This window comes from Papilio xuthus, unplaced genomic scaffold (assembly GCF_000836235.2).
Source record: "Papilio xuthus unplaced genomic scaffold, Pxut_1.1 DF826961.1, whole genome shotgun sequence".
In the NCBI taxonomy this organism is placed as follows: Eukaryota; Metazoa; Arthropoda; class Insecta; order Lepidoptera; family Papilionidae; genus Papilio; species Papilio xuthus.
In genome coordinates this window covers 5,248,253-5,270,874 of record NW_013531688.1, presented here as the reverse complement: position 1 = coordinate 5,270,874, position 22,622 = coordinate 5,248,253, and the positions used below count along the sequence as shown (strand labels likewise).

Here is a 22,622-nt window from a genome sequence, read left to right as displayed (position 1 = left end):
CATTAATTAGTGGTCCCCCGAACACCAGTAATCAAGCATAAAATTAAAACTTGGCACACGCCAAGCGACCGATAAAGCTAAGGGTGTGTCCACACGTACCTTATGGCGCGGCAATTTGTTCAAGACATCTGGCTACACACCTGCCCGCGCCCCTCCGAATAAACTCCATACCGATACTCCTGTATTTAAACTCCACACATTCACAACCAATACGTGTTGTTAGTTTGAAATAAAGCCTACAATACACTGTCCAAAAGTTTTCAAATGGCACACGTAAAGTGGTCGGTGTATTATGGTTTTGGCGTTGGGTCGAATGCTCCTGTCATTCATAATGTCGAATTAAAAATTCGGAAATGACGTACTCAGTCCAGTTGTTCTAGGCTTGTTGATGTGTGACAAATATAAGTGCGAATGGTCATTAGATTGTATAGTTTGTTTGGCGAGTTTTTAATTCGGCATTCCGGTGCAGGAATTGTTCAATTAGACGTATGTCGGGCGTGCAGCATGTCTGTCGGTCGGTCTGTCGCCGTCAATCTCAATGCCGGCTGTCTCGCCGCGGCGTAGCGTACGTTCATTCATGCCGCCGGCTAGTGTTGCTTCGCGTTCTTGTTTTGTGGGATTTCCCGATTTTGGAATACAACGTTTTATACCCACGCTAGCACAACAGAGCAAATATTCCATTTTTATGATCTTTGTTTGATACGATACTAACATCTAGTTCAAACTTTACTTGCAACATTTATTACAATTTTGCCAAATTAATTACACAATGATAAACACAACATTTTTTTTTATTTAAACTGTTTTATATCAATATTGTTAAGCAATATTAATTGGAAACAAAATAAAATACTTTCTTTTTAAAATAAGATCCCTCTGTTCATCCTATTATTAAAAAAACGCATTTATTTTTATACAGCTGATAGCTTTATTTTTGTATAAATAGCAACAAGAAATAAATGCGAGATGTGATCGAGAGAAACTATTGGTTTCTCTTTAGTTTTATTAATAAACTAGCTGTGGCCGCGCCTTTGTCCGCGCGGAATAAAAAAAGACATAATTAAAGCATATATGTGTTCTTCCAGACTATGCTCTACATCCTTGCCAAATTCTTGTACTCATTGCCTTCATTGTACTCACAATAGGTGTGATATGGTGTCTCTACAATCGTAAGACGTGTTGCACAAGCGTATGTGTGTTCCATTCAAACTGACTTCTTACGTCACATCCGTCGACGTCACCCGTCTTTAAGTGGGCGTGTGAACGCGCCTTAACCACCACAATGGTTTGTTTTTTAATACTTTGACAGGTCGCGTCCTGAACCGCGGTATCCGATGACGTGATAAATGAAGGGTTATTTTAACTATAATCGTTGAAATGTTACGCCTATGGTTCAAATTATTGAATAATAAAGGTATGATACTACCAATTATGTTTTTTCTTTAAAGCGGTTTAGTTATTTTTTCTAAGTTAAACTTATTGTGTTTTTATAAACACTCTTTATACAGTTTTTTTTAATATTATTAAGCCGCTAATAATGACATAAAAGTTATATTATATTCTGTAAAATATTAATATATCTTTTATTGTAGTTAATACAAGTTCCGCAAAACTTTAATAAAACCATAACTCGTGTCCCGAGGGTATCAAGGATGCGGGAAGACTCGTACATATGTACTGGTAATTTGGACCAAGTAGGGCCATTCAAACCTCTATTATTGTCGCCTAAGAACCGTTCCTTCAATTGCAACCAGCACCCGCATAATAAGTTACATTAAAACGGGTTTGTAGCGACACTTTTGCGACTTATATCAATGTCAGTATGTTAATATTTCTATAATTGCTTTTATTTAAATAGTAACTGTAGCCCGACTCTGAGCAGAAATAAAAAAAAAAACTAAACGGGTAACTTATGTGTTCCTCCAGACTATGCTCTTCATCTATGCCAAATTTTAGCGGGATCCATGCAACCGTTCTGGCAACACCTTCGAACAAACATCCATCAATCCATCCATACATCTAAACATTCACATTTATAATAATAGTAAGATACATTAGACAGATTAAAGCAAAGTTAGATAAAGGACAAACTTCTGAAATCGTATATTTAATACTATTAAAAGCAATTAAATCAAATACAATAGTTTGATTTTCATATAAAAATCAGAATTAACACATCTGTCCGAAACTATAAAAAAAATACTTTTTTCGAATGCACATAAAGTTGATCCAGTCAACATCTAAAATGTCACGAATTACTTTTATTTGCTATCCTACATGATATTTCTAAATGTCATTTGTAGTATAACAATTTAAATGAAAATGCATATACAGTATTATTGAAGAACAATTTTACCTATAAAAACTCAGTGATTTAACGTGCAGTGAGAACGCGGATAGTAGTAGTCGTCGCCGCGTCAGGAAGAAGGTAGACCGATACGACTATCTTTAACAATATTCACACCATCGCGCTACGACAGTCAATCCGTGATCATGGCGCAAGTGTGTCCAAATGTCGGGACCTCAAACTTAATCGTGGTAAGAATCCCGTTTCTCACGTATCGTCCTAATATTATAAATGCGAATGCTTAGATGGATGGATATATATTTGTTTGAAGGTATCTACGGAACAGCTGAACGGATCTTGGTGAATTTTGACATAGATGTAGAACATAGTGTGGAAGAACACATACGTACACTTATTAAGTTTCTTTTAATTCTACGCGGACGGAGTCGCTGGCAACAGCTAGTGTTACAGTAAACTACTAATGAATAATTTCTTTACATGCCAAATAAAAATGTTTGTACTTACAATGTGAATCACATTTGAAATTGTTACTTTGTACACATAAAGCCCGCTACACACCTACAATTTCAACTCAAAACTACGTCTGTAGTGGGCTTAAGCAATAAATTATCTTCTATCGTCCACTTTACCGCTAGTAAGGCACATTAACAACTTCCGTTCCACAAGGACTATTCTTCACTTCACAATTAGCCTCTTGTAGATGACTAAACGGTGCAATAAAAAGATCAATAGAAGCGCACGCCTAACACACCTGGAGTTTGCATGGAACATCACATCTGTACACCCAAAATTACCACCTTGTACATTAATTCAATTTATTGCTATCTCAGAATTTAACAGTTTCGTCTGTTCAATCTGTTGTTGATAAATTAAATTGTTAAAATTTATATACAACTAACTGTAGCCCGCGACTCCGTCCGCGCGGAATATAAAAATCTTAATAAGTAGCCTATCTGTTCTTACAGATTATTTTCCGAGATTTGTTAAACCGTTCCAGATATACTTCCGCACAAACATCCGTCCATCCATCCAAACATTCGCATTTATAATATTAGTAAGATTGGTAGCAAAAATTACTTTTGTAGAACATATGTTTTCTTTCTCAATATAATCTGATACTATGTCTTGCTAATATTATAAATGCGAATGTTTGTGTAGATATTTGTTAGAAGGTACATATGTCCAAAACGGCAGAATGGATCCCGCTGTAATTTGGCACAGATGTAGGACTTAGTCAGGACTAACATATACGCTACTTATTACTACGGATATAAGGGCGACAGCTAGTTATTTAAATAAGCCATCATATTCCACTTATTAAATCGTAAGGTGTTTATCTATCCGTATCAAAAATATAAATAAATAAAATAAGACATTTTCGATTACAATTTGTGGATATTAATCGAATCCTCAATAATTCACGGGGTTCCAAAAAAATAAAAAAATCTATCTTTCATACGGGTGCCAAATGATTACTTGTATCATAAGAAAAAACTCGCCGTATCGATCGGTGAGCACGCGCGCGCGCCGGGTGGGCCCACACGTGGCGACCCCTATAGATCCCTACGATAACTTCAGTATACTTTATCGATAAGTGATCTAGTACAACACTAGACAACTAGGTGTGTTTGTAAGACCCATTTTATAAGATGCTAAACGGCTAATGTAACATCGTGTGTAGCCAGCCTTACTCTGGAAAAGTCTTAGTGGAAGTGTGGAGTCGTCTTATTATAAAGAATAGGTTCTGCTATCCTATTATTTGACAAAATTTTAATCACGTTAAGGTGATAAAGGAGCTGATGTTATCACCGACTGTTATTGGGGAACGATATTCAATTATTTTTGTTCTGATGAAAGTTATTTCTCTTTTTACAGATCCATCAGAGGGCCACTGGCAATTTTCGCACCGGATAAGAGTTGAAAAACATATTAATGGTAAGAACTTTTAAGACATTGACGATAAGAATCATTAAAAAAAATTATATTTTAATTGAAATTACATCTTTTACAAAACTATCAACAAGCAACTTTCCAAATATTATATAAAAAAAAACAAAAACGATTCAAATAAGGACAATGCCTGATAATACTGGCAATTAGGACATTTTTAAAAATAAAATAAAATAAATGATTTGAAAATAGAACATGCAGAATGTAAATTGACTTACGCGATCCGGTCTGCGGCGGTTCTGGCTGCGTCCAGTTTAAATGCGTTATTTCACATATCGCCCGTGTCTGGCAGGCGCGGGGTGGACAGTGCATGAATTTTACAACAATCAGACGTGCGCGCTTCACTTATTTGACAGAGTTCACATGAATTTGATATATAATATCAAAGCTAATCAGATTTGTAGGTATTTATCTTAGAACGACGGTATTTTTGAGCTTTAGTTAAGTGAAGTTTCATAAGATTTTATAGACTGCTTCATTTGACTAGTTAGACTTGTAAATTGTCTACAAAATTAATAAAAACTTTTTAATACTTTTTATATTGATACCAGCTGAACGATGTTTGAAATAATAACCGTAGGTTTCTAATACCAAAATGATTTGTCAAAGATGTCAAGGATGACGGTTTGTTTTATACAGATATTTAGTCTCAGAAAACAAACGTTTTTTCGTTTATAACTTTTTTTTGTTGTCAAATTTAATTTTCCACACGAAAATCTAGCTTAATTGTCTATCATCCCCTCTGTTACGTCTTTGCAAAAACGATGTAGGGGTATAAAAGAGTACATTATTGTCCGGTCAGTTTTTAGGCGGACCCTTCGTTTCGGAAAAGTTGTGAATATTTGAGCGGACGAATTTTCGCGGTGCGTCTGTTGACTTAACAACGAGTGTTGCCTGCAATACCCAGTTGATGACTACCAAAAAAAAACTTTACCATATAGTCAATTACGTTCTGTGTACATTTTGATAACGGACAATTTAACCGCTCACATTTTATAAATGGGAGAAAAATATTAACGTATTTTATTTGTTAAAATGGTACATTTTTTATTATAGAAATTCTTATTCTATGTTGACAAAATGTACGTCTTAGCGAAGAACTTTTATTAATCACTAGCTGTAAAACGAGACTTTGTCCGTGCGGAATAAAAAAACTTAATAAGTAGCCTATATGTTCTTTCAGACTATGTTCTACGTCTGTGCCAAATTTCATCAAGATCCGTGGAAAGTTCCGGAGATACCTTCTAACAAATAGCCATGTATACTTTCGCATTTATAATATTAGTAAGATTTGCAAACAAAGAAAGTATCAGAAAAGGAAATTAAAGGTACGGGTAATTCTAATTTTTCTTTTCAAATAAGCACGAACGTACACAGAGTAAATATCGATAAAGCGAAACATTAATCAAGAACAACGCAGTTTTGAATATCGAACGCTGCGCCGAAAGCGATGCTATCGCGTATCAATGCACAACAGTTATGTGAATTTGAGGCGTTATGCTTACACCGGCTATACGAAAACAATACGTCTGAAACAATCAACTTTTTTTTTATATTGTTGAATTAAATAAAAATACTGGCTGGTTTATTCAAACTGGCTACTTTAGTTTAATTTATTTGTTCGCGTTACATTCGTTTTTTAAAAACTCTTTTTCGAAATGACCAGTCTTTGATGAAAGAGTTAAAATGCATTCATATTTTTATGTGCAAAAAAGTTCACTCCTTATTCTACAACTTGGCGTATTAAAAACGAATGAAATTTTTATTTTTTTTTCAAAAAAGGAATGTAAGCCTGGAAAAATGATGCGAGCATTTAAAGAAGCAAAAAAAAAGGTTGGTTGTAAAAGCGGTTTTGCAACATTTCATGGCCCAACTTCCTATTCCGATAAAACTGACGTGTCAGTTATGAGTTTCTGATCATCGCCTAAGCCGCGCCGCGCCGCCCACCGTCTCTATCAGTGAAGTTCGGAAACAAATCCTTTTGTTAAATATCAGTTTTCGAAGCTTAACCCTTTTTCTTTTATAACGACTTTAAATGAATCCTACGGTATTCTTCATCAGACAGACGAAATTCAGTAAGTTCTATTTAAAATATATAACAGGCATTACACTCTGTTCTTTCTTGAACCCACTTCACTGACCAGAGTTAAGCTTCAGTTATACAAGTCGTGTTCCAGTTGACTTACTCTGACCTAGTTCTTTGCCGTTTTATATGCATACTTAATTATTAAAAAATTTCATACAAATACAGACGGCGGATTTCTTTCGAGATTAATTTGAGAATTCTAATTAACATGATTCTCTTTATTGTAAATTTTTAATCTGACATCGACGTAAACCAACATACTGACAATTAGAAAATATTCATAAATATTCAACTTATAGATTTAAAAATTCCTGTCGCTATGTAAAGACTTTTCAAGTTCTATTTAAACTCTTCACGTTCGAAATCTGCACAAATACCTTGTCCTAGTTAAATATGATATTAAAATTTACATCGTTTACATTTCATAAAACTAATTCTAAAAATTTTGATCGAGCTTAAATTTTTATACCTTTAATCTCGTGATGTTTCGAGGACTCTTCGGAGAGGGAGGAGCTAGTAACCGCGGAATGTCAAATTATATTTATTAAATACATAAAAACTCTTATGTTTTTGCAGCTTTTAATTTGCTACATTATGTCGTAAGTCAAACTTTTAACCAATGCATTACTGGTATAATATTTCAGGAAATACAGAGAATTTTTCGTTCATTATGTTACGCAAAATTATATTCTTATGAAAGTATTTTTGTACTGTAATAAAAGCATGATAAGTAGGTAGTCGGACAAAGAAAAACTCTTCGGTTCACGTATAGCCTAATCAATATAAGTAGGTACGATTCACTCATTCAGACGCTATAATTCCGTTAATAAAAATACAGAGAGCTCGGCTCAAAGGGGGCACGGTGGGAGTCGGAAGCGCAGTGGGCTTCGGAAAATTCACCCGGTGAATGGTAAAACGCGGCGATAGACAAACAGCCGGCTGACCCCGCGCCGCCCTCCGCGCTCCCCGCGAACCCCCGCACACACCGCGCCCCCCGCGCCACGACGCCCACCTCCACCTAACGTGCATTTTGAAATAATGCCCCCAAAGGTTGCGTTACCGGCTATATATTCAACTACCGTCCACCATTTTCGAATCTCGTCGTCGAACCCCGCGCGCAAATTTTCAATGTTCGATGACAGACAACTTTTTTCATTGTTAGTCGCATGCAACTTTTACAACCGGCCAGGATCGCATCCAAAGAGATTAGCACGTAATGAGGTTGTAATCGTTTCGCGAACGCAAATATGTTCTTAGGCAGAGTTAAGCCACGCATACAGGTTATAAATCTAGTCGACACGAAATGGCTGACCAGCTCGGTCCTCCCCTCCCACAGATCTATGCACTATAGCCGAGCCGCTGCAAAAGTGTGCGCCATAAATTTTATACAAGCACCAGTGTACGGTAAAACTGATGCAGGGCCTGTGTGCGTGAAAATTCGTGTTTCGTAAGAGGAGTGGACATTGCCAGTTTTGCTTTGTACGTGTCGTGTACCTAAATGCTGGCGTGCCTACGAGATGCGGCGGTGTAACGGGCTAATCTAAATAAATTGATAGCAACACTGACGTGAGTTTAGTTAGCCGACGTTTTCATTAAGCAGATCACCGACCGTCCGCATTCTAATGTTATCGCGGTCGGATATCTGATCACCTCTAATTGAACTAATTCCACCATATAACTCGGTTCGGTGAAAAACTATATTCGTATTATAGACTCTTGTGCAATATTTGGAATATATTTAATAACAGTTTCTAAGTAATTTGTCTAAATAGGTTTCTCATGTCAAAATAAAATAAGATTTCGTATTTAAATGTTTAAAACAGGATTTTGAGACTATATCAGGTAGTTGTGATAAATTATAACAATACGAATTCTTCCAAAATTAACGAAAACATAGGCTTTCAGGGCCTACGCGGTCGCCGAACCAAAATTTAGCGTTGTTTTTTAGCCACCCTCAAGGATCGGAGTATGCGGCGGCCTTTCATGTAGCTTTCCGTCCGGCCGAGTTCGAACGCTGAAAGAAGTGTGAACCCGGCCGTGACGGCCGCCACTCAGGTGTGGCTAACTCGGGAACGATGGCCCTAGCCACTTAGTCTGCACCCGTATTACCGACTCGTTTATTTTTAAAAAGGGCCCAACCATTCCGCCGGCCCGAAAAGATATAATACGCACGAGAATATGGAGATTTCGGTGAAAAACCGATCCGAGAATACGCACGCACACATAGTAGCGCGCTTTAAAGCCGTTATCGGTTACGCACTTATATTTAACCGTAAACGTAGCTAGATTTCTGCACAAAAACGCATCTTCCCCCTGGCCCCCAACTCCGGCTAGCCGGCGGGCGAACGAATACATTCGACTAGCCCATTTGCAATATCGCATTGTGTGAGTGAGCGTAGGTCGCGCGGCGCGCCGGTGTGCGCGGGGCGCCGGCCGCACTCGCACACGGCCGCTTGCTTAGCCCGTAGCCGTAGCCCGTAGCCCGTGTAGCCTGTGTAGGCTGTGCGTAGCGCCGGTATACATACGCCGATGTACGTCTATGCGCCCGCGGTATTGGTTTTCTGTAGTGCACGGCTTTAACAAATTTCAAATTCACAAAATCGTGATTGGTCGGTATTTTGTTTGAATAAGCGGACGCATCGGTGCCGGCTCGGCTTAAAATCTCGCTAGATAATTCGTTTAGGTGTAAAATGATGTGTTTCATTCGATTTTGTTTCGCATAAAGCGTTGTTTGCTATAAATTTACGTTTCGCCTGTATTTGCTCGATCGTTGCGACGACAAACAATCAGTAATTACTAGAACCGTTTTGAAGATAATATATTAATCGGTGGCGCGGAACGTTTTATTGTTTAAAATTTGGGGGTGTAGTAGAGCATCACTCGATATAGTGATTACGTATTATCGATACAAATGAAGCAATTAGTGGCACGCGCCACTAGCTCCGCCACCGGAAGACAGCCGCTCTAATAGTCGCCCCGGGACACAAATATCAATTTCTTGAACTCATCCTTGCGCGACTGCCGCATTAAGACCGCAACACACTTTTTTACATCAATTTAAGAACTCATTCATCATTCTTTTAAAATATCTTAGACGCATTTTTTATCAAGACTCGATGACAACAGATTCTCAAAAGAAGTCGAACTGTAAAGTCTAAAATTTGAATGAAAAATTTGTATGAATTTTTTACTCAGCTAAAGTCAACCTTCATATATCGTTATAAAGAAGATTTAGTAAAACGTTTTCAAATTGCTTAATTGATATTTATTATTATTATTAGTCATTCATCTTTCACAAGTATTAGAAAAATGACAATTTATAGCTCCCATATCCATACTTACTTATACCTTAAATTACTGTCATATGGTTGGTAGCCCCTAAACAATGTTCTCAACCGAGACATATCCACCGGAAGTAAAAAACAGGAATCAATCAATCCAAGATGAGGGAACACAAAACTGTCTACTCATTGCCCAAACTATTGGTAACACTTCCGAAATACTTGGCTTCCTTCAAGACGCTATTGTTTAATTGGAATGGGCACGGACTGGAAACCGATAGGGTATCAATGCGTAGTCATTTTCTATTTGTCAATTTATAAACATTCGATTTTAGACTTTAGTCACATACTATTAAAGTTTAATCACTGTTCTGTATAATTTAAACTTGTCTATGATGCAAGAAAATTGCTAGTTCATTGCACACATGGTTGTATTAGAACATTTGGTGGCTAAGAATTTCGAGGCAAATTTTAATTGAAACAAACAAAACAATTTTTAAAATGGATTTGGAGTTAGAATCACAGTTTGCAGATATCTTAGCGGTTCTTAACTTCGCGCGATTGGGTGCCAATGACCTTGGGCCGCCAGCATATACGAATAGATACTTAATATAAGTCGGGTATCACATGCCTGCAGCGACATAAGGCACAACAGCTTGGAAGTCCGTTGTTCATTACAGATGACAACTGCTTAGAAACATTCTGTTAAGAATACGGCAATTAACGGTTCATTTAAAAATATAACGTAAAAATGTAAATGTAAAATATTAAAAAAATTTCCTAAATTATCCGTTAACTAGCTGTCGCCGCGACTCCGACCGCGAGGAATTAAAAAAAATATATAATTAGTATTGTATGGGTTCTTCCGGACTATGATCTAAATGTAAGTCAAATTTCATCAAGATCTGTTGAGATACCTTCAATCAGACATCCATCCATTTAAACATTTTTATTTTTAATATTAGTTAGATTTAAAAGATAAGTAAGTATGGAAACAAATTCATTTCAACTTAGAAGAATTAAATTTAAAGTCAGACAGTTTTCGAAAGAGCGTAGTTTAATTTTCCTTTTACTTTTCTTGGAAAACTCTACATATTTAAAGCGGGTGTTTGAATCTATTTCAAGACGAATTCATAAAACGAATAAAACGAATGTTTAATTTGGATACAAAATTAAAATTTAAACACGAATATAAAGTTTCAAATAACTGAGAACTCATTTAAAATTTCAAATCTTATTTTGAAGACGAACGATGAATTAAACACGTTCTTGCACTTGATTTTTTTTTACAAAAAAAAAGCTTTTACTCGTCACGTTATTTAATATTTTATTTAAATTTTTAAGTCTGCCTATTTCTTCTTTAAACAATATAATTCGCAAACGCACCTTCTTTTTTGTGTGTAACCAAATGACGCTTAAACATGCAATAATAGGGACACTAAACTCCTTTTAATTCTCATGTTTATTCTTACATTTTTAAAATAAAATCTTGGGCTTATAATATGTTATTATTTAACATTGAATTTTGTATTAAACTTGGGTTTTTAAGACCAAAATCATCGTTTAAAACATACTGTTATCTCTGTTTTGTCAAATATAATAACAAGGATGAGGATATGTTTTATACAAACATTTTGGTCTCAGAAACCAACGGTAAATGGGATACGTTGATTTAAATCGACAGCTAAACAACTAATATTATTTAATTAATGCATTTCACTTCATAACCCGGATTCGATTCCCGGATGCTAGAACGGGTGATCATCCCCAAAGGAATCAACAGTGTCCCCGAGTAGCCCGCGCTCCCGTGGGAACCTGAGCCTTGTTAAACAATGAAACATTAAAACAATGAGGTGTCCCGCGACCTGTTTGCTCTCAAGACGGGCCCCGTGAGATCGCGCGAACAATGCCCTCCTTAGTCGCGACAAAAGAACGTTTAATGTTCCGAAGAAAGCGCACAAGACAAAAGTGCCGGCTCGTTTTGCTTCCGATTAAACGGCTCTTTGAACCACGCAAATGTGTTATTATCCCTTAAATCGTTTTTATCTTAAGAGATGCAGCCTCAAAGAATAAAATAAAGATTTATTTTATATACTAATATTATAAATGCAAATGTTTAGATGAATGGATGGAATGTTTGTTTGAGGGTATCTCCAGAAGAACGGTCATAGATGAAATTATATATGAATGTATAACACATAGGCTACTGATAGGCTACTGAGTTTATTGATTCCGCGCGGACGGAGTCGCGGGCGACAGCTAGTATCATAATAAAGAACAGTAAGTGAATTCAATAAAGCGTATCTCCAAGTGATGTACACCGTGCGAAAAGAAACTCACTTAACACGTATCGTCGACCGCAAAATCTGCGTCCGCCCTCGAGTCGATGGCTTTCCTCCACGTCCGGACTTTAGTTCTCACAATCAAAAAAAGATTTGTCACTTAAGCAGATAAGGGGCAGAGTCCGGAAGCAATAGTTCCCATGCCGGCGGACGATTATCGCCCTCCGCGGCTCGCTTACACCCGCCGAGTGACCCTTGAGGGTTACCCGTTCGGATACTCGTCTAATACATTTTAAACACAATAAAGTAATGAAAGTCAAGCTACAACTAAAACTACAACATTAGCCTCTTCTTGTAATATTTCGATGTACTTTGTTAATTTTGACAGGTGTTCGGACGCAGCATTTTTTATATAACCTAAAATTTAGAACACTGTTAATCGGTGTAAATAAATAGGAACACAAATATAAAAGTTTATTAGAGACTAAAGAAGTTATATTGTGAAAATAACATACAAAAAAATGTAATGACAAATATCCGAACGTGTTATGTCCGCGTAGGGCGGCGTGCGGTCGCCGCGGCGGCCAGCGGAAGGAAGTGTAAGGCGAACGCGTGAGAAGTGCGCGCGCGCCGTGAGAAATGACTACCACTGACACTCGAACAGGTGGCTTTCACACTTCGGCTTACCTTTGAACTATTATTCCAGTTTCCATTATCGAAAAACTTGTATTAAAAACACATAGTCATCTCTTTCATTCTGTTTGCATATTTCTTTTTCCTTTTTAGTGGTTTGCCAGCAAATTAATTTATTTTTATCAGAGGAATTTACGTTTGAACTCAGAATATAAATTTAATTAAGAGAATGACAATAACAATGAAATTCCGTTGTTTTGTCATGTAATTATTTCTACTCATATTTCTTTTACATATTGATTGAATCTGGCAAACATTAATCTTAGTTTCTGATACATACGGAATTTATTTTCTAAGTATTGACAATCTGTAAAGCCATGGCTTGGGTAATATAATAAAAACGTTATCGGATATTACTAAAAACAATTGAAGTACTTTGCAAATTTAAATTTGGAATAATTTTAGGGTCAAATTCATAAGCGTCCAACGATTTATACGATGTAAGGAAATGATCTCGTTTGCGGCGATATATTGCGGTGAGTCACGGAGCCGGCGACATGGGCTCAATGAAAAAAAGATCACCGCCAATCGTTCCGTGCTAAAGATCAGGGAGCGACGACCTTATGTTGTGCCACAAATCACAAGCATAGCGATTTATGTATACAAGTAACACGCACTAGTGTTGCTGTTCAATTAAACGCATAATATCTAATCTAAAAAAAAAATGCTGTTAATGCGACTTGTAAATATTTTCATGCATCGAAGTAAAGGAGAGATTACATTAAATACAAAAAAAAACACTTTATTGATTAAACTGACATTAATTTCTATATTAAAAGAATATATTTAACTGTCGCACTCAAAGATGTTAACGGTGTTTTATATACTGAGGTAAGTACTGCATTAAGGCACAATTAAGCAAAAATTAATTAGTGAATGTTACCTATGGAGTATTATTAATTATTGACGACTTTTTCAAAGTTAATAACCAGTGAGTACACTTACTAATTGATACTTACCGCTAGTTTCTTATAAATTGTAGTGTAAGTTTTGGGAGTGCGTCCATTGGAATGGGCGGAAGGAATCAGGGGCTCGCGTCGCAATCCCGACGTCCGGTCCGCTTCCGGCCGCACCGCCCGTGACCTGCGCGCGCGCCGCTATTGTCATCGGCTGCTTGTTCCATGTGGGATCTATGGACGTTAATTATCTATTTGTTATTAAAAGTAAAATATTATTTTGTTATGTTTATAATAAATCATCTTATAATTATTATAAATGCATAAGTTTAGATGGATGGATGTTTGTTAGAAAGTATCTCTATAACGGCTCAACGGATCTCGATAAAATTTGGCATAGATGAAGAACCTAGCCTTGAAGAACATCAGTATTTTTTTTATTATCCCGCGCTAACGAAATGGCGGGTGGAAGGTAGTAATTTTATAAAATTAAAAATAAGTAATTATTCTTACCTTATAGTGCCTATTTTTTTTTTCGAAATAATATTCCATCTTTCACAATATACACTTCTTTGCTTCCTTCGGTAATGACTTATGTTGGAATGAGGTGTGAAAATAAATTGCCGTCTTTATAAAGATGAGGTGGATATTTGTGCAGACCAATCCCTGCAGCCGCTCCCGCAGTGATTCCAAAGTGTTTCGGAACCGCGGGGGATGAGCGGCTAAATACGTCTACACTAAATTTGCCTTTGTTTACATCCTTTGTTGTAATCATGCAATTGGTAATAACATTGGTACTTTTATTGTTATCCTTATTATTAATTACTTATAGGATTCCTAAGATTTATTTATTATCTTACTATTAATATAAATGCGAAAATTTAGATGGATAGATGTTTTTACTTGGTACCTCCGTAACTGCTTAACGGATCTTGGTGAAATTTGGCACAGATGTAAAACATAATCTGGAAAAATACATAGGCTACGTATTATGTTTTTTTTATTTATTTGAGGACGGGATCGCGAGCGACAGCTAGTCTTGGAATAGTATAATATTAAATTTATTTATTGAAAAAAAAGAATATTTTTTGTTTTTCAATATGTCGATCTTCAGCTGAACTGCAGTTCGGCGATATATGTGGTACATATGCAAATCCTCACTTATGCAAACGCCAGCGGCTGCTTAATTGCTTTCCTTACGTAATTATAATTGGCGCGAAAAGTGTGTGCATTAATTATTCATTAGGCCTGCTCACCCCTCATTTGTCGTGACTTGAGACACGCTAGTTTAACAGCCGAGTGTTTTTGTGGCTGCGAGCTTATTTTTTCTTCCAACTATTTTCGTAATTTCTATAATTCGTTGTATTTGTGTTTTCTAATGACTTTAAAAAGTTCTCTAAACCGATGTAAGTACAATTATAATATCAAACGATGGATCGCACTTTTAGGTTACGTTTCGCGTCGTCATAAATACGATTCATATTAACTTACGTCAGATTGTTTACTTATATGAGAATGTTTGGACAAACATAATACAGCAAACAATAATTAAAAGTACAAATGGTTTCGCGCGTACAACGCTGATCCCTAAAAAGAAACCAAGAAAGCGGTCTACAGAAAAGTGTAACAAAAGTAGCAGGGAGTTGTGAGGTGCGTGAAGAGGGCAGACAATGTCATGTATCAAGTTCATGCAGCACGGGGCCGGTACACTCGCCGACAACCTCCACCCGCTTACGAGCACACCTCTATATGACGTCAGCGATCCTTTCAACAAAATTTTAGGGTCGGCAGCTATCTATCGTATATTTATAGCTGATTTAAAAATAACTCAATAGAAAAAAAGTGTTAAAAAAATTGACTTATTATAATAAATGGTTTATGATATATTTAAAAGTTTTTAAAATGAAAAAAATTGTAGAAAAATATGTTTAACTTAACCTTTGTATTATACGATGTTATGGCTTTGGGTACCAGCTAAAAAAGGTACGTAAATTAAATTAAATAAATCGCTAATGCCATTGATGGACGCGAGTGTACTTAGCGGTTGCTTACAGTGTACTAAGATTTAGAAACGTCGCACATAACAATAGTACAATGCGAATGTAATGCGATATCGAGCCCAAGTGTGGGAAGCAATCAGAGCTTGGCTTGAGACTATACCACGCATTTCTACCTTAAAAACATTCAGATCTATTTGCGGTCGGTTTTAAATTCTTGTATAACTGAAACTTTAGTTTTGTGTTACTTTGTTTTTACTTACCTTAACTAGAGTACGATTAAATTAGCAGGTAAAAAAAAACTATTAGTAATAAGAAATATACTTAATTAAAGTTCCAATTACGATTTATGTAAACATAATTGATAATAAGGTAATACACATTTTTCATGCATTTTCAAAACATCCTGTATAAAACTAAAATGTATACAGGAATCTAAATTAAATCTAAAACTTTAAATATGAAAAAATATTTAAATAGTCAACTATAAAATATGCGTCAAATTACACAGTAAGTAATTCGTAGAGGGAAGTAAAACCGCCGAGGGATCGGCGGATCGCCTAATGCCGTCCTTTTCCCGCATTATTTTTTCTTCCACTAAAGTCTAGGCAGACTTGGGGGGTCTGTCTTACCCCTTTTGGGGGGTACTTGAGGCCCTTATCTGTTGTAAGTTTGTACAGCGTAGTGGATCGTAGGGGACCCTTTCCTGATGCATCTTGAGCTTTGTGTTGCGGTTAATGAGCAAGATGCATTCGGACATTTTGCAAAATGTCTAAAATATTATCAACGAATCGTGGATATTTACTACACTGCTTATATTATAATTAAACATTTCATTTAATTTAAATAAAATACTTATTATAAGTTAAGATATAATAGGAGAAGAATCTGTTTTTATACTTAAATTTTTTTCATTCAATTCTTTAAGGCGCTTTTGTAAGATCCATACAAGCTATTTTCCACTTTTATTGCGTATAAGAATTAAAAAAAAGTTTATCTCTTTCCCGCCCATTTATAGATGTTTAAATACTGATTACTTAGTTCACAATATCGTTATTTAAAATAAATGCGTAAATAAAATAGACAAAAATATTGATAGTAAAAAGTAAAAATAGTATTTTACAGTCAAATCATAAACTGACGGATCCTACGCACTGCTTGCAACGCTCTACTACTTATGCGTATATGCAAGTTGAAGTTATTTTTTTTTATTTCTTCCCCCTGGCCTGTCTGGTCTTTCCATTTCCACTCAGGCATCAAACAGCGGCCACAATGCCTTGATTAACGCCGGAACTGTCGGCTATAACTCCGCTTTGGTCACTTGCCTTTATAAGCTATTTTTAATCTACTATTAGTATTTACGGCGATGAATGGTAATTAAAAAAAAAAGAATTTGAAAAGGTTTTATTCAGACGTCAAACTCGTATATCTTTTGTTTACAGACAGGTAGACTTAAATAGATTTTATCAAATTTATTTAGGATTTTTTTTACAACTTTACCGATGTTTATTTAAAGTGCTTCCATATATAAATATAATCATAGTAATATAATTCGAATGTTTGTTTGAAGGTATCTGCAGAATGGCTCAACAGATCTCGATGTAATTTGACATAGATGTAGAACATAGTCTGGAAGACACATAGGCTACTAAATTGTTTTTTTAATTCCGCGCAGACGGAGTCGCGGGTGGCAGCTATTATTCCATATATATTCTACGTCAGTAATTTAAAAATATACATTAATAATGTAGATTACTGTAGTAGCAGACTAGTGCTATTGCATAAATGTCTTTGTGTTCAGATTTGCATACAAAAGATTTAGAACAAAGTGAAAGAGATGTAAATCCTGATATAAAAAAGATTATAGAACAAAAGAGTTCTTCGAGTTATTATTCAGAGATACTGTAATATATAATGTAACGCGTACAAAAATTTTTCAATGAATATTTTTTTTTTATTCTATGCTGAAAATAATGAATAGAATATAGGAACATAATCTGAATCGCCAGCAGACGTTATTAAAAACTAGTGGCGGAAAGTGCGGCATGACGCAAGTCATCGATTCTCAGAATTACCGACTCCCTATTAAAATCGCGGCGAAAATAATATAAAAAAAAATGTAGGCCCACTACTGAACCCTGTAATACTGAGCTCCCGCCTTGTAGTTAAGATTGACAGACGGAAGGGTTGAGGAGTGGGGGCGATAGGGGGTGAATTGAAAGGGAGTGGAAAAAATTATACGTGGCAACCGACGCATCTTAACTTCCGAGGTTGCCTTCCGTGCCTCGTTTGTCTGGGCGAGCGCGCTTGATTGAACCCGATCAAGTAACACTTCATCCACAACTTGATATTTAATGAGCAAAAAGATATACTTTTTAAAATATTTCCAAATAGATTACTGGCTGTATTTTCTATTTTATAACTTACATTTTTTAACTTACTTTCTAATAAAATAAATGAAGGTTTTCACTTAAAAAGACCATGTTTAAACAAGATAAATATATACGAAAGATCTGACACGTTTTAAAAATCGAACTATATTACTTACAGTGGGATTCTAAGCCCAAAATCACCGTTTGAAAAATATTATCTTGATTTTGTCAAAAATAAGGATCTGTTTTACACATAGATTTTGGTCTCAGAAACCCACGGTTAGTATAGGAATATATTACATCCTAAATTAGGAAACACAACTTACGTGTAGACGTTCGTAATTCAAAATTAAACAAAAAGCGATTACTGCAGATTTTAAAATTTTTTTTTATAAAAAAATTAAGAATAAATTTGATTTGAAAAAAGAACTCGCTAACATAAGCTACCAAGTAGTTTCGAGCATATATTTACTGCTTATGCAAATTAATCTATTGTCAAGTAACGTTTTCATCTAGAAAAAAAAATGTTTTTTCAGTTAGCTACCAAGTGAGGTATTGTTGAGGGACCTTGTGTCGGTAGTTATGAAATGGACTAATTCACTAAGAACACCCCGCGATTGTTTACTTATGACTTTTCCACCTGTTTCTCTTCATTATACATATTTATTACTTGCGGAATCCGTTGAGTCGACATTAAAGTTTTTTTTTGTAATTTTTTATACTGTACTTGGTATAATATCAAAACTGTAAGCAGAATACTATAATACTGACTTATTATGAAAACTTGCGGGAAAATATATTTTTAAACAAGTATTTTAACTTTGGAAATCCAAGAGTCAACAACAATACAACCACAAATTCGGTTACCTACTGCCTTAAGCCGGGTATGTTAAATTACTTTAGTTAAATATCTCCCCCTATCTCACACACTGAATCTATTCATCAATAGTTTTACGAAAATTTCGAGAAATCTTATTAAAGTCTATGCACTAAAAAATAAAAAAGCATGTCAATTCCTTGCACTTTCCTAAGTATGAATTATGCCGCTCGGTGTATTCGTTAAGGGGCGGATCCATTCATTCTTTTTGTCCGCTGCCAGCAGTTAAGGAGGTCCGCGGAAAAGGGTAGCTCCCCATCCCCCATCCCCCCACTGAACTTGCGACTCGAGAATATTTTTTTTCTAGACTACTCGAGGACGCTGAAAATCGACACACTTGGCAGTAGTTTGTTCCGCTCGCTACTGCGATGATAGTTCGAGTGACTTTCGGCTTGCGGCTTGCGGCTGCGATGCGATTTTTTTATTTTTATTATTTTTTCAAACTTATCCACGTTATCTTACAGAGTTTTCGTTTTTTCTCACTTGTGACGTTTACGCTTTTCGACGTTGTCGGTTCGGATTCATTTTTAAATTTTTACATTAAGATTTCGAATGCCATTAAAACTTCTGTAGTATTTTAAATGGCGGATCTGTCCTAAATTTTTTGGTGGATCTTTTTAAGCTGTTTAATAAAATACGTTTGATGAATATTCATAGCAATAATAAAATGTTTTTCTTCTTAATAACTGAATATTACATGTAATCCTCCAATACAAAATTATCACCAAACACGTCAATACACGGCTAAGGCTCAAGCCTTTTTTTATTTGATAAATATTATGAAACTGTACCGTAATCAAAATAAATAGAAATAACAGAAATACTAATAATAAACGTGTTACAAAAACTAAGTCTTACTCATATTATAAATGCGAATGTTTGGATGTATGTTTGTTTGAATATATCTCTAGAATGACGTTATAGATCTCGTTGAAATTAAGCATAGATGTAGAACATAGTCTGGAAGAACACATAGTCAACTAATTAAGTTTCTTTTAATACGGCGGAGATAGAATTGTAGCGTCAGCTAATTATAAATAAACAAAACTAAATTTGTTTATCAAGCAAAAAATCATGGATGTTATAGTAATTCAAATCAATTCATAAAGTATTTTACCAAGCGCATTCTTAGCTTGCTTTGTGAGTAAAGCCTTGCATAAGTTTTTCAAAGTGCACGAAGAAATATAAGTATAAGTATAAGCAAACTCTTTGATCGTCAGAGGATGTAAAGTCGAATGGAAAGTTGATTTGCCGTTAAGATTGGAGTGTATGCAATTGCTGGCTGTGTAATCGTCTAATAAACTTATTAAACGTTCCAATGTAACTTTGTAGATTCTTTAACGTCACTACTGCAATATATACGTTAGTATTATTTTAAAGATAAAATTAAAAAGGAAAAAAATTACTAACTACTACTACTACTAGCCTAACTACTAACGAAGTTATTCTGTTTGTCTATGATTGATGTTATAGTGTGGACAGAAATACCATTTAAAGACACTAAAAGTCCAATAGCTAGTAGGAAAATTAACGATTTAAATTAAACAGGCTTAATAATAATGTAATAAGATTTATCCAAATTAAAATATAAAAATTTATTTTTGAATTTCGAATTTTGTAAGTGAAGTAAAAAATACGTTTATCGATATGTTGAAAGACAGACATGGGCACATCACTAGTGTACAAGGAGCTCGGTAAGACGGTAATGAAGTGAATTCTTCGCTCTTTGAGTCCGCGTCGACTTCACCTCGCGCGACCTCTCGCCTCTCCCACTAATGCTATCTTGAGATGCGCATTTTTATTCGTTTCCATCACTGGGGATCAGTGGCCAGTTCTTTTACATAATTTTTTTACTCTTTCCCTTATTTAAATGAAGAGATTCAACATCAAAAGTTTATCATTAAAGAAATTTGCCAAAATTTTCAATTAGGCAATCAAATAATTAAAAAACATAAAAGCATCAAGCACGATAATTATAATTTTTAAATTATAAGTTGCCCAAATTTTCATAAGAGCGATCTCTCCTTCCAAAAAGTTTTCACTTGGCCATCTAATTGGAATTTGGCAACAAATTAATCTTGAAGCAAATTATATTTATAATATCTTTTTGGGATAAAATCTCTGATAGTAGAAGCTTAAAATTTTAATTGTCTTTGAATTATTCAACACAATATTTTACTGAATTTTGAATAAATCAGTAACATTTACGTTACGTTAAAATGATACTGAATCTAAGACAACAAACACTACTTCAGCAATTATAGTTCAACACTTTAATCTTGATCCGTGTTTCAAGTCAGGTGCTTAAAGCCGCTGCGTCTATCTAGGATCTAGATTGTTAGGTTAACGAATAGTTTGCACAATTGTAAATGCAACCTTCACAACACGTACGAAACGAATGTAAAATATTTTTCAAGAATTCTTAGTAATTAAAAAAGGACTTTGCAAATCTAGTTATTATCTTTGGTAGGAATTTGCTCAAATAATTTTATATTATAAAGTTTACCAAATTTAGGAAAGACATCCGCACTTGTAGATACATTACCTACATATAATAACACAGAAAGAGGATATTTCCCCATTCTATGAGTCCCTTCCTTTGCCAAATCCAATTGACCTACCCATCCCTTCCTTACAAGAAAAGGAAGTGACCGAAAAAATGTCTAAAAGTAAGCAAGCATATCAGACGAAACGCGGAATCACTTCGCCTTCACGTCTATCTTCTGTATGGTCGTGGTATTGAACCCATCGCGATATTCGTGTGACAGATGTTAGCTCTATCATAACAGTTATGTTGAAATGAAGATTAAAAGTCTCGTATAATCTTGAAACTTCAAAGTTATTGTTATTGTGAGCGTAGTAATAACTTCAGGACTTAACTAATTACTTCTAGATAACGTAGACGTTAGCTTTGCTTAGATAACTTGGACAACTTATGTCATGTTTCCTTAAGTGGCTTTATTCTGTTTTATGAAATTGCATCCAAGAACTAAATATGTTTTGGTATTTTAATTTGATAATAATAGTTGCTGGTTATTGATTTGATTTTTGTATAAAGCATTTTAAAACCTATAGTGAAATTTTGGAACTGCCCTATTTGTAGTAAAAAATACGTGGTATAAAACTACGGTTAATTACCAAACATTCGAGCTTGGACCGGTTTTAGTGCGATGCCGCAGTTTGATATACAAAGGCTAAATTTTTTTAATGAAATTCCTACATTGCCGCATTGATGTTTAGACAAATAACGATGCGAGTTTGTCGTTCGAAAAATAAACTTCTGTAGGTACGCAGTTTTTTTAATCGAAAACGATACATAGTTTTAACGTTATAGGTCCGAGGTTTAATTATTAAAATACTAGCTGTCGCTCACGACTCCGTCTGCGCGGAAATAAATAAAAGTTAATAAGTAGCCTAGGTGTTCTTCCAGACTATGGGATCCGTTCAGCCGTTCCGGAGATCCTACATAGGATATTAGTAAGATTGAATGTAAATTCTTAGGCAGTAATTTACATTTCACGTTTTATTTCATATATTTTTCAAATTTTATTCATCCTGTTTATACCCCGATTGTTAATTTTATACTCCGTGATCTTAATTTTTCCAAAAACGATGGTTAAAAATCCACTGATGAATCAGACTTGCATTTTTTATTTAAGAATTTACTTTAAAGTCAGTCCCAAAAAACTTTGTGATTAACAGCCGCTAGTGGGAATGCAAAAAAGAAACTCTTTTCATCTAAAGATTATTTCAAAGGTTAGTTATTCGAATATACAACTCAAAGAGAACTCGAAAAGTTATTCTTAATACAAAACGGACATCAGAGATATAAACAGTGAGTCAACAATTAATCTTTGCCCCAATTGCGACGCAAACCAAG

At 35.2% G+C, this 22,622-nt stretch overlaps 1 protein-coding gene across 1 annotated transcript in view; it reads left to right on the top strand.

Annotated features, from left to right (window-relative positions):
- Positions 1 to 22,622, top strand: part of pros (homeobox protein prospero) — an 87,254-nt gene that overhangs the window by 26,136 nt on the left and 38,496 nt on the right. The window contains exon 3 of the mRNA XM_013315534.1: positions 4,184 to 4,243. The gene's annotated coding sequence lies outside the window, so the exon portion shown is untranslated. The remainder of the gene's footprint in view (positions 1 to 4,183; positions 4,244 to 22,622) is intronic.